Genomic DNA, 13,298 nt, shown 5'->3' on the forward strand with positions numbered 1-13,298 from the left:
TTTCTCATGTAACCAAACTGAGTGATTATAGAGGGTCCAATGACCTTCCCGGTCATCCGTAGTGTAGTGATGTAGTGCCATCCCTGGGCCTAGTTGGCTCGGATTGTAAATAACAGTCGGGATGTAATAGCGTCCGTTCTGTATAGATCTATACATGTAGTGTTGCTTTCCTTTCGGGAAGCCTTGGTTACATGGTATTTACGTAGTAGATTGTCATATAGAGGGATAGTGTGTTATATTCCGGATTAGTGCATTCTCTTGTATTATAGTATAGTAACTTTTAGTATAGTATAGAGAGTGTTTTCTTAAATGTGTCTTAACTGGTGGTGTTAGTAATTATAGCTGATATCATAGTGATAGAGGGAACGAGCAGTAGTGTTAACTATACCTATTATAGTTATATAAAGTGTAGAGTCGCATGCCTTTGATATGCAAAGGTATTATATAAGATGAAGACTTTCATATCTAACTCAATATATATGATACATAAGTAAGAAATCAATGACAGTCGGACGGATAACAATATGCCCTAAGACCACAATCAAACAAGAACATGAAATAACGTGAGCTATCGGTCCTAAGTCCTTCAAGTCTTATTTATATAAATATATTGATGTCGATATAGTTTAAAAGAAAAAGTAATTTAAATACAATTTGAAAATAGTTTAACAACAATTTAGTTTAGAAAATGCATTTGATGAATATTTAGAAAAGTTTTATTGACAAATAGTTAATAGTATAGAAAAATCCTTTTTAGTTGCAAGATATAAATCACATATGATTAGGAACTAGAACTTGTTGCATTTACTTGTATACTCCCCTTAAACATGTGAAAATATTTGAAAAGGTTAATTAAGGGGTATGAAACTCACATGAAGCGAGTAGATCGGGTGAAAGTGTTGGTTGAGCGTTTGGTGCCAAGTAAAGACTTGTACACACTTTATGACCCTAGTAACATATGAAGACATATGTTTACAAGTAATTAGTGATTTAAACACTAATTAAACTCATATAGACATCCAAATGTGATTAAAACCTCTATTGTTAAGTGCTAGAAGGCTATTGGATTGCAAGGAAAGAGTTTCATGCCTCACTATGGATTTTAGTCCTCACAAACTCACCTTAGGTGAGTTTACGGCTGAGGGACCGCCTACCCAAGAGTTTACGGACGTAAATTCATGGGAGGAGTGTATTTGGGTGTTTTCAAGTCTCTTGTCGCTCTAGAAGCGATTCCAAGGCAATATACAAGGCTTGAGGGGTGTTTAAGGTTACAAAGGAGCACTCCTTTGGAGTTTGCAGTCTTAGGACCACTCCTTGGGATTTCACGGTCGCAAACCCCATGGTTTACGACTGTGAACTCCTGGACACCCCCTATTCTTCGATTTTGAGTTCATTTGTTCACTCCTATGTGTGTCTAGGTGAAGGTATAAGGCTAATTAGGGGGTTAAAGGCTCATTTTGCATGGTTTAACGGAGTTTATGGCCTAAGGATATTCTTGGGCCATAAACCCTCTTTTACGCCTCTAAACACAAGATTAAATGGTTAAAACACTTATAGGGTATGTTCTAAATTAGCCTCTAAGCCTAAGGAAGGAATTTCAGACAATTTTGGCACATTTTTAGGGGTTTACGACCCTAGAGTGTTCTTGGGCCGTAAACTCCTTACTCTTGGCCATCCTGGACGATTTTTGAGCTATAATGACATGCAATGGGTTGTAGAACAAGCTAGGGTAAGTGTACTTACAGTTTGGAGCGGAAACTAGCAGATTTCGGGAGAATCGGGCCTTGAAGAAAGAGAGAGAGAGAGAGAGAGAGAGAGAGAGAGTGAGAGTAGAGAGAGAGAGGGACTAGAGTGGTAAAATTTCTAACTTGGTGACCACTCAACCCTTATATAGGGTTTGAGTTTGTGGCCCGGTGGAATTTACCGACGTTAAACGGGGCTTATGGTCGTACCCGATTAAATGGTCATATTTTAATTCGTTTGTAACTAAAACTTCTTAAAAGGATATTTAGGGTTTTTCCCGCATTCTTAATTTGTTTCGATCCTTATGAAGTCATAGCAAAAGTACAAATTTTTATTTGTTTAACCCCAATGTTAATGGTAAAGTTAAATAAGAACGAGTTCTATTAACGGAAAACGGGTTACGTGATGGAATAATTTCGGGTTGTCATAGATGTTACAATCAATATTTAATAAACCTTCATATTTGAAAAATGGAAGAAAATCTGAAACCCTAATTCTGTCGAGCTCAGGTCGTGAGCTACGATTAGGGTTTTAACAATTACGAAATTTTCAATTATTATTCTATCATTCAATTTCAAACAATTTTTTTATAGAAAATATGAACCTAGGGTGAATATAACCATGAACCAATGTCTCTAATACCACTGTTCGGTTTTCTATGCAGCAAATACACTCTAAACTAGGCAGCGGAAGAATCGAAACTACGATATACCTAAGTGTACATGCATCCTATGGATCTATGACTTCATGCTAATTACATCAACCCTAGAAAATATAAAAACAACGAAGAAAACATACCTCATATGTAGCCCTATATTTTTATGCTTGAGATCTCGATCCTCCATGAAGTTGCTTGGATGAGAGGACCCAAACCAGAATCTCTCTAATGGTATCACACCCAGTGACACCAAATAGTGGAATAAATATAACTTGGAGAAGGGTTAACTTCCAAAACCTAAAGGGTTAGAAATCGTCCCTAAGAGGGGGAAGGAAGAAGGGTTGGCAAAACATCAAGCCAAGGTACAAGGAGGAATGAAATCCCTAAGGCCTTATTTATGGTCTTGGATGCCACCTTAGATTTTGTACTCCTTCCCATGTGGGATGGAGGTGTAACCACGAAATCTCACTCCTTTCCCATGTGGTATGGAGTAATTTTCATCCAACCCTAATCCCATAAGGGTTCTGGAACATTCTTGCTTAACCAACTATCGATTAATGAACATTCAACCCTTTAATTAATTAAACTATTAATTAATTCTCAAAATATATTTCTAATTAGTTTCTAATTAATTATTAACCATAATAATTAATAAACCAATTTCTCCCTTTATTTATTTTACACAATTTGGGTCTTGAGGACAACCCAAAAGGACCCTCTTATTATTTGAAGTATTACCAATAGTTAATGATCTTGAACTCTATTCCAACAACTTTGTTGTATTGTATGTGATATTTTGGAGAGCTCACTAAGCTTTATGCTTATATTTGTATATTAAATGTATTTTAGACACTTTATTAGAATTTTAGAAGGCGAACACATGATTGTACATATACATTGGTAGTTTTATGATTTGAGATTCCACAATGATTTCCTTTGTAACTCTAGTTTTTTTTTTATTGTTTTTTTATGAACAAATGATTTTGACTTGATTACAACTTTATGAAAAATGATGTTTTTCTAAATTAAAAATAGAGTAAAGTACATGGAAGGTCCCTATGCTTTGGAGTAATTTGTACGTTTGATCCCTAATTTCTTTTCCAACTCAGACCAACCCTATTGTTTGTTTTTATTGAACGCTTAGTTTCTGTCTCATATGAAAAGATTATTTTTCCCTTTACTGTTTTGTTTTTAAATAAACTAATTACTATTTATAACTTAAAATATTAAAATAATAATAAAATCTATAAGGTTACCCCTTCCAAAACATTAGTCCCTCTCTTGTTCTAAACAAAAAGCCAAATTACAGATGATAATATCTACAAACTTAGAGGGTGTTTGGGAGTGCTTTTTATACTTAAAAGTGCTTTTTTAGAAAAGTTCTTATCAGCTTATGGCTTTTTTTCTAAAAGTAGTTTTAAAAATGTTTTTGGTTTAGCTTTTAAGGTAATAAGCTGTTTTTTAAAAAGTGTTTGGCTTAGCTTTTATCTGTAAAATGATCAAAAAGGACATGTTTTCATATTAAACATTTTTTAAACATTTTTTTTACGAAGTATATAATATAACTTTTATTAAAGATTCTTTTTACCATGATAATATTAAAATTACGTTCGTACAAAAGTAGAATACAAATTCTAAATAATTCATAGAAAATATCATATGTTACGACATATTACATTCATCTCCGAAATTCCATTATATATTGCGCAACAATATCTCGTATCGCTGCCATATACGAGCTATCATTACTCGTGCGATGTGTACTTGGACCTTCTTCTTCACCTTCACTACTAGTATGATTGTGTGCAGGAATGTAGGATTCTTGTTGTGCCTTATTAAATGCTTCATCAAACTTACCGGTCTTTCTAATATAGTTATGGATTGCCATCGATTCAATCACAATACTCACTTGATGCTCGTACTTGTAATTAACATGCATATCTCTTAATAACTCTCACCTAGCTTTCCATACTCAAAAACTCCGTTCAATGAAATTTTGCAATGATGAATGGTAAAAGTTAAATTTCTCTTTCAGTCCACGAAGCTCACACATAGCAACAGTATGTCCACGTCGAAAATCCAGTAAATGATAACGAATATTAGTTCCTTTATATGGAGCAAGATACCCTCTGGTATTTGGTTATCCGACATCAACAACATAATATTTATCTGTAAAAAACATAAATTTGTTATTTGTTTCAAACAAGTATTAAAATCATAAAACTCGTGTTAATAAAAATTTATACTAACCACCTGTTGGAAACGGAAAATAAAGATCCGGTCTTTGTAAGGCTTCATTAAAAATTCTTGTGTCATGTGCAGTCCCCTCCCATCCGGCCCACACAAATGCGAAACACATGTTAAAATCACAAACAACCATTATATTTTGTGTAGCATATCCCTTTCGACCAATGTATTTCGCTTCCACATATTGTCGAACCGAAGCCCTAACAAGTGTCTCATCTATAGCATCAATGCAATCCTACAAATACAAAAATATATTATGTGACAACCCGAAATTTATTCCGTTATTGTAACCCACTTCTATTAATAAAATTCAATTTTTATTAAAATTTTACGTCAACTTCTGGGATTAAGTAAATCAACTAGGGTTATTGTCATAAATACATACGTGTCGGAAAACGAAAAATCATGCGAAAAACTCACGATTCCCTCGAAAAACGACGAGTTCACAACCGAGGCGAGTTTACGGCCGTAAACTCGTGTATGGCCGTAAACTCATGTACGACCGTAAACTCTGTTTGTGCTCAGTGCAGGTGGACCCCCACCCTGGCTGTAAACTCCCCCTATATAAGGGTTGAGTGTCCTTCATTTCACCCTTTTCACACTCTAAGAAGCTTTCTCTCTCTACTCTCTCTCTACAATTTCAAGTTTGATCAAGAACCCTCAAGAATGTAAGTGATTCTTCACCTTTCTTGTGTTTTAATCCCTTTTCTAGTGTTGAATCCATGTTTTATTCCATATAACTTCATATTTGCTAGATATTCTCTCTCACCAAGAACAAACACTAGTTTTTGGTGGCTAAAAACCTCACTCCAAGCCTCTTACAGTAAGTAACTTCCATCTATGCTTGATATCCACTAGAAACCACTGATTTTTTACCTGGAAATCGACCCAAATCAATAACTTGAAATGGGTTTACGGCCGTAAATGCATGTATGGCCATACACCCTTCAATGACCGTAAACTCTATTTTAGGTCGATTATTGGCCTTTAAACACTACTTTGAGCTTTGCACAAGGCTTAGAATAATTCCAAGAGGCTAGAGAGGACCCTAAAACACCAAAAATCACACTTCTCGTCGAAGTGTTTGCGGTCGTAAACCCATGGACTATAAACCCATGGGCCGTAAACACATGGACCGCAAACCCATGGGTTGTAAACCCATGGACCTCAAACCCAGTCCACAGCCATAAACTCCCTTTACGGCCGTAAACAACTCTTTTGTGGGAAAAAGCCTGTTTCATTGATCCAACCAATTCCTGATAACATTCCTTAACCGAAACCAAATGTTTATCTAACGAAATTGTAATTTAAATACACATATGTATTATTTGATATTAGGAATCCGTTAAGTGCGACATACATCAACTCAAGGATCGCCCACTTCAATTCTTAACATCCAACAACCTGTGAGTTCATACCCCTACGTTTTTTTTTTCCAGGTTTTCAGGGGGGGGGGGGGGATACAAGCCAAAGACCAAAGATTTCATAACTTAAAAACTGATGCAATTACAACGGTTTTCTATCAAACATTTAGATATATTTATCCCTTTTGTAATATGCGGAGCATAAGGAACGTTTTCTATTCATAATTGCATAGTTCTCAAAACAGTACATAAACGTAACTAAACATTCAAACTATAATAGGTATAGTTTGAGATTTCATTACCAGTCTTACAGATTCAATTTTCATGCAAAGTCAAACATATAAACTATGTCAGATTTAGTTTATCCATTACTACAAATACAAACCTAGAGTATCTTGCTAAATAATTATTTATGTATAATTATTTATACTCTACACCGTTACAAACGATTTTGAACTCGAGAACATCCGAACAACACGAAAACTAGTTATTACAAGATTGTGAGACTTATATTTGTTATGACCCTCGGGGTATCAATAAATGCTCACCTGTAGTATAACCAGAGTCTCCTGGAGGGATAACGTGAAATTTGTGAATAGATCTATTCAGGAGCAAGGAGGTCACTGGTCATATTAGCATGGTTATACGAATCACAATAAGTATAAACTAACATTGTTTACGGGATTTCTTTCTTCTATAGTTATATATAAATAAATAAAACTACTTATCTACTTACTGGAGGGTATTACAGGGACTCAACCTTCGGTCTTTTTTTAAGCAATAAAACTACTATACACACCGGTGGTAGCCAGGGTATTCTAACAAAATACACACTACATACTGGCGGTAGCCAGGGTTTTCAAATGAAATATACTTTTCATACAGAAATCAACAAACATGTTAGAAAATATGAGATTTTCTTGGAAAGTATGCATACGTATTTCATAACTTGATAACAATGGTTTTCGACTCAAACGACATTTTACTGATAATGGAAATAAACCATTTTTACAAATTCAGCGACTAGTTTTCAATATAAAAACATGCTTATGAACTCACCAGCTTTATGCTGATACATTTTCAAAATCGCTTGTATTTTCAGGGCAACAATAGACAAGTACCTTCGCCAACTTTTGGAGAAGATGGAGCATTTTGGAGTCTCGTGTTTATCTTTTGTTTATATCAATGTATACGAACTATGTTTTCAAACATATGTAAATATTGATATTGTAATTTAATGGTTGTGTTTACTTTGATTGCTATGATATGATTGTTGTGATACTACGTACAACGTCACCCGCCCTAGACGTTTCTGTCGTTGTTTGTGACGGTTCGGGGGTTGACATATTATAAATAAATCATTTGGTGATGTAATTGAACATTGGATAATACCTTGAACATTGGATAATATCGAGGACTATTTAATATATATTCGCGAACTTCATCATTATAGTTGGCGGCTGGCCTGATGATGTCGACACTCATCTTAAGCACGACTGCCAAAACTATATGGAAATGCTTATGAATCGTTTTCCCGGAATGACTAAAAAGATCATGCACAAATCTATTGCTACATCCAATGGACAAAGTCGTCAAGAATATTCCTATCGACTCCTCAATAGATATATTATGTGTATGTTGCAGTCCGTAATTTGTGGCAAGAACTATGCATAATTGTCTAAAAACTGGTACATGTAGTCTAAACATCTCGTAATACAGGATGGCCATTTAATACTTAATTAATAAATATGTGACCAGTGCGGGTTGAAGTGTGACATGGCCTACGTATTTTACAAGCTAGTATTATCGCTTTCAGAGCTAACCCACTAACATTTTGAATTCTCTATCCTCTTCCACCCAACATTCCTCATTATCGTCAGACGAATTAGAATCATCACTATGCATCCTACATACAAAAAAATATTATCTAACAATAACACATAATATAAAATTATCGATCATATAACGAAAAATAATAACACATAATATAAAATGTTGATTCATAACGACAAACAAGAACGCATAATATAACATCTCGATTACATAATGTCAACGGCTAACCCATAAAAACATAACACATAACGTCAAACATAAAACAATAAGACATGATGTCAAATCAGAAATCATTATTTCATTACTAACTTAAGAAACTCCATCTTTGCATCATCACTAGTTGGAAACATAAAATCTTCACGGTTTTTTTTTTGGTGAAGACAAGCAATGCTTGTGAATACTCTTGGGAACCTTCAACGAAACCGGGAAACTTGATGACAACGGTCATGCAATCTGCTGTTGTTGGGGATGGATTATTTTGAGGAAAAGTTTGTGTACTTTTTTGTTGATATGGCATCTAATAAAGCATCTACTTTTCCTCGTAGACTGAAGTTTTACTCTTGGTTGAACGGCTGTTGGAAACATTCATAGACTTCTTCGTTTTACTTGAACTACTTTCGGGAAAAACTAAAAAAAGAGTCTCATCGTTATCTAAATTGATTTCATCACTATCTCCTTCGCCCTCCATATTTTCCTCGTTGTGTTGAAATTGTAACAGAGTCATAGTCTTATCTCCAACAACAATAGAATCCCGAAACAAAATAGCATATTCATATTCTTTATTCTCCTTCAAGACACACAAATAATTTTTAATTCATCGATTTCACTTTGCAATCATACCTTTATTTTCTCCTCCCACCACTCAGGCAAGGCGTTTATTAAGCTTCTCGTCCCATCAATTCCAATTTCAATTCAATCCTGATTAAACAGTCATAAAGTTTCCATTCTTTTTTTCAAAATGTCCCATTTGTTTTTAAATTGTTTTATTTCATAGTTTTTTCCTGTTTTTTCCTTCATGTGTTTTCTTAAATTCTCCCGCCCAACCTTATTGAAATGACTTGTAGGCCTATTCCTTTTTTTTTTTTTACTTCAGTCACACAAGCATCAACAAACACCTTGAAGGTATTATTATCCCATACAACTTTATTTTTTTTAGATGTTTCACAATCAACAACATTAATGTGGTTTTCGTCCATAATCTGAGAATTGCATAGAATGAATAAGTAAAGTATTGAAGTACCTAACATCAAACCAAAGTAACCAATTCACACACAAATAAAACTGTAAACTAGAAAAAAAATCTAACTATTATAAGTGATTTCACAGTTAAACCAACTATTATATGTGATTTTACAAAGTGGGAACGATTACAGGGGAGTTCGTTGGAGTTTTGGTTTTCACCGGAGTTGATAAATATGCAGGTGTTGGTGTAGATGGTCAATGGAGAAAGTAAAGCATGGGTGATGAACGTGGGTAGTGGATCCATATGAGTAATCAAACTATTTTATTATTAGATTAATTATAAATAAATAACAAAAAATAAAAATTGAAATATAAAGGGCAATATGGTCTTTTAGGTCTGATAGAGACAAAATATGCAACAATAATAAGTTTTAAGGACCTTCCGAGTTAGAAAAAAAAGTTAGGGACCAAACTTATAAATTACCCCACACCATAGGGACCATTTGTGTAATTTAGGGATGTTACAACTTTCTACCATACCTAGAACATTGCCCGAGGTGATGGAACCCAAAAGACGGCATCCGAAGCTGACTCCGCAATAATCAATCCAAATGATGTTCTCACCCTCACATATTACTTTAAGAACAAGATACACAACAATGATCTTGTCAATAATGCCTACTTAGCTGCAATTAACTTTCCCAATGTCTACCTTGTTGAAAGCGGATGGACTTACATTTAACTCTTTCCGATATTTAATCTATCTAGCATTCTTATATTTCCAACCACTAAACTTTTTGGACTTGAAAAGGCGGATGTTGGACCCTCTGCTAATGCTGAACTCAGTTTTATATACCTTCCTAAAGGAAGTTTTGAGAAGTAGTTTTTCTGAGTTAGGAAGAAGCAATTGGTTTTAACCAATATACTCTAGAAGTTTAAAAATCTAAGTATTTTTACTCTAAGTATACAAGTATACCTACATACCAGAAAGAGAATCATAAGTAGAACAAAACAAAAATATTTGGATGTTGGATACTGCGGTTAAACCTGGGGAGTTATGTAACCATGTCTAGGGTCAATATAGCCTGATGAACTATATTCATTCGAGACATGACCAACATGTGCTTGGGAGTGACTGTGGTGTAGGAACAGGCCTAAAACTTACCTAGTATTTCCTACCACAAGATATTGATAGAACAAAACATCCATCATAAAATACTGTAGGAGTATTTTAGTCAAAGCCGAATACATTCTAGAATTCATTCCAAGTGTTACTATTTATTCTTCGCTAGCGGTAGTTTACTTGCTTTAGTAACTCTTTCCTGTTATCGCGTAGTAGAACACTTTATCTATCACATAGAGATCTATCGTGTTTCATATCTCTTGGTTCTAAAGTCAAAAGGACTTATCATCTTCTTCTTCCTGATATAGAATAAGATCGCTCCAAAGAAAAGACCTAACAAAAAGAACAAAAATTCTTCGACGGATCCAACACCACCACCACCTCCTCAGTTCGACCCCGCAATGTTCCAGGCAGCCATTACTGCCGCTGTGACTGCTGCTCTGTCACAGATAAATTCTGGTGGTTCTGGTGATTCCGGGAGTGGTAATCATTCCCAAAGCCATGAAGGAAGTCAAGGGCATCAGAAGGAGTGCTCCTATAAGGACTCTATGAATGCAAAACCCACATCCTTTGATGGCACTGGAGGTGTTATTTTCCTGACTTGATGGTTCGAGAAGATTGAGTCTATCTTCGAGATTTTCTCCTGTTCTGAAGCTAACAAGGTGAAATTCGCCGCTTACACTTTCACCAATAGAGCACTGACCTGGTGGAATAGTCGAGTCAAATCCCTAACCCTACCAGAAGCAAATGCTATGGGTTGGGAGAGTCTGAAGGTGCTCATGCTTGCTGAGTACTGCCCTCGGGGCAAAATGCAGAAATTGGAACACGAACTCTGGAACCTAAAAATGAAGGGTTCCGACATTGGTGCCTACACTTCTAGGTTTGAAGACCTAACACTTCTTTTCCCGGGAATGGTCACCCCAAAAAGCAAGAAGATAGAAAGATACATTTGGGGATTAACACCCCCAGCTCAAGGGAATGTCTTGGCTACCAGGACAATTACTTTTGATAGCACCAAGTGCCTGGCGCAAACTCTCATAGATCACGACGTTGATCTTGACAAAGTGACAACCGATCCCGAACCAGCAAAAGGGAGTGGCAAGAAGAGAAACACCATACGGTGGCAATCTTCATAGGAGCATTCCAAGAAACAACATACGGTGGCAATCCACGCTGCCACTACTCTTGCTGCTGCTCCTGCAACTCAAGCGCCTACCAGCAGATATATCAGTACTCTTCCTTGGGGAAGCAAGTTCATTTATCATCATCGCATTCCCAACCCATGTCGTGAATTGCTATGCAACAATTGTGGCAAAAGGGCCACATGGCAAGAAACAACAGGACACCGGTTCAATCAACCAATCAGGAAACCGGAGCAGGTGTCGGTCAAGCTTGTTATGGTTGTGGCGAGGTTGGGCACTACAAGAGAAACTGCCCCAAGGCATCAACAACCGGCAACATCGGGAGAGTTCTAACGATGGGGAAAGAGGAGGCAGTCACCGACCCTACAATTGTTACGGGTACATTCCTCCTCGATAACTCTTATGCATGCATTCTTTTCGATTCTGGTGCGGAGAGAAGTTTTGTTAGTCATGCATTCAAGCATCCTCTTAAACATAAACCACAATCTTTAACCAAATTATTTACCATCGAAATGGCTAACGGTGAGAAGGAGAGCACTAACGATATATTCCGCGACTGTACCCTTACCCTAAATGATCATTCCTTTCCGATCGATCTTATGCCGGTTTCCGTAAAGAGCTTCGATGTCATCATCGGCATGGATTGGTTGAGCCCCAATCGCACTGATATCCTTTGTTACAAAAAGGCCATCCGTCTCAATCTCCCCTCTGGAGAAACCCTTATGATCTATAGTGATAAACTCTGTTCAAACCTTCGCATTATTTTGTAACGATGTAAATTTCAAAACCAATTTTTCATTTTTACAAAAATCAAAAACATCGAGTAATAAATTTAGGTTTCAAATGTAACAATATTGTCACGACCGATTACATAACAAGGATCACAAAAATGGTTTTCCCCGAGTGTGTGTACGATCACGCCGGCGCCTTCCCACGGTCCTCGCTAGTACCTGAAACACATCACACAACAACTGTAAGCATAAATGCTTAGTGAGTTCCCCAAAATACAACCTACGCACATACGCCTTTCCAGGCCCTGACCTTCCGGTCCATGTGTCTCAGGGGACTTCCGTCCCGACTGGGTAAACCTTCCGGTCCTACCCACGTCAACTTTACGGTCCACATTACAATGCCTTCCGACCCATAACATAATGCCTTCTGGCCCATATCAATCATATCATACATGGCACATATAACGATTAACCTATCACACATAATGCATATATCTCATATCATATTCGACCTTCCGGTCACACAGTCAAACTCTTCCGGGTACAGTATAGTGAGAAGACTCACCTCGTATGTCTCGATAACTCGTGAACCCTGGAAATCACTCGTGCTCGAACCCCCGAGCTGTAATCCTCCTATTACATCATATATCTATAATTATTACTTGTACCACTAAGATTGACCATCCTTATCAAGTCAACACTGGTCAACAGTCTTTGGTCAAATTGATCGGACTCGGCGAGCGCACAAGAGTGACTCGGCGAGTCTACGCGTTTTCACCAACTTGCAAGGATTTTCCCTTTGACTCGTCGAGTACTCCCCTGACTCGACGAGTTCCACCTGGGCCTGAATCACGGGGCCACCGCGACTCAACTCGCCGAGTCGCAAGGACAACTCGGCGATTCCCAACTCGACTCAGTCCACATGTCAAAACCTTTCTAACTCTCTGTGACTCACTAAGTCACCCACAACTCCGAAGGACTACACACTGGGTGGTCTCAAGGACAATCTTCAAGTGACTCGTCAAATCTGTTCTTCAGACTCGGCGAGTCCATGCCATGCATCAGCTAACACTGGCTTTTGCGGTCAGATCCGTTCCATACACACATAGATCTGGCCTTCCCAAGCTCATTTATCACATAAAGTCTCAGTCTTGGTCGCCATGCAACGCATACAAGGCTCATTTTGGAGAAATAACCTCTAATATGGCAACCCTAGCTTCCAACTCAAAAGAATGGACATAAAGCTTGTCATTTGGGGCCTCCTGGACCTGCTAA

The sequence above is a fragment of the Lactuca saligna genome, chromosome 3 (assembly GCF_052625555.1).
Source record: "Lactuca saligna cultivar CGN05327 chromosome 3, ASM5262555v1, whole genome shotgun sequence".
Classification (NCBI taxonomy): Eukaryota; Viridiplantae; Streptophyta; class Magnoliopsida; order Asterales; family Asteraceae; genus Lactuca; species Lactuca saligna.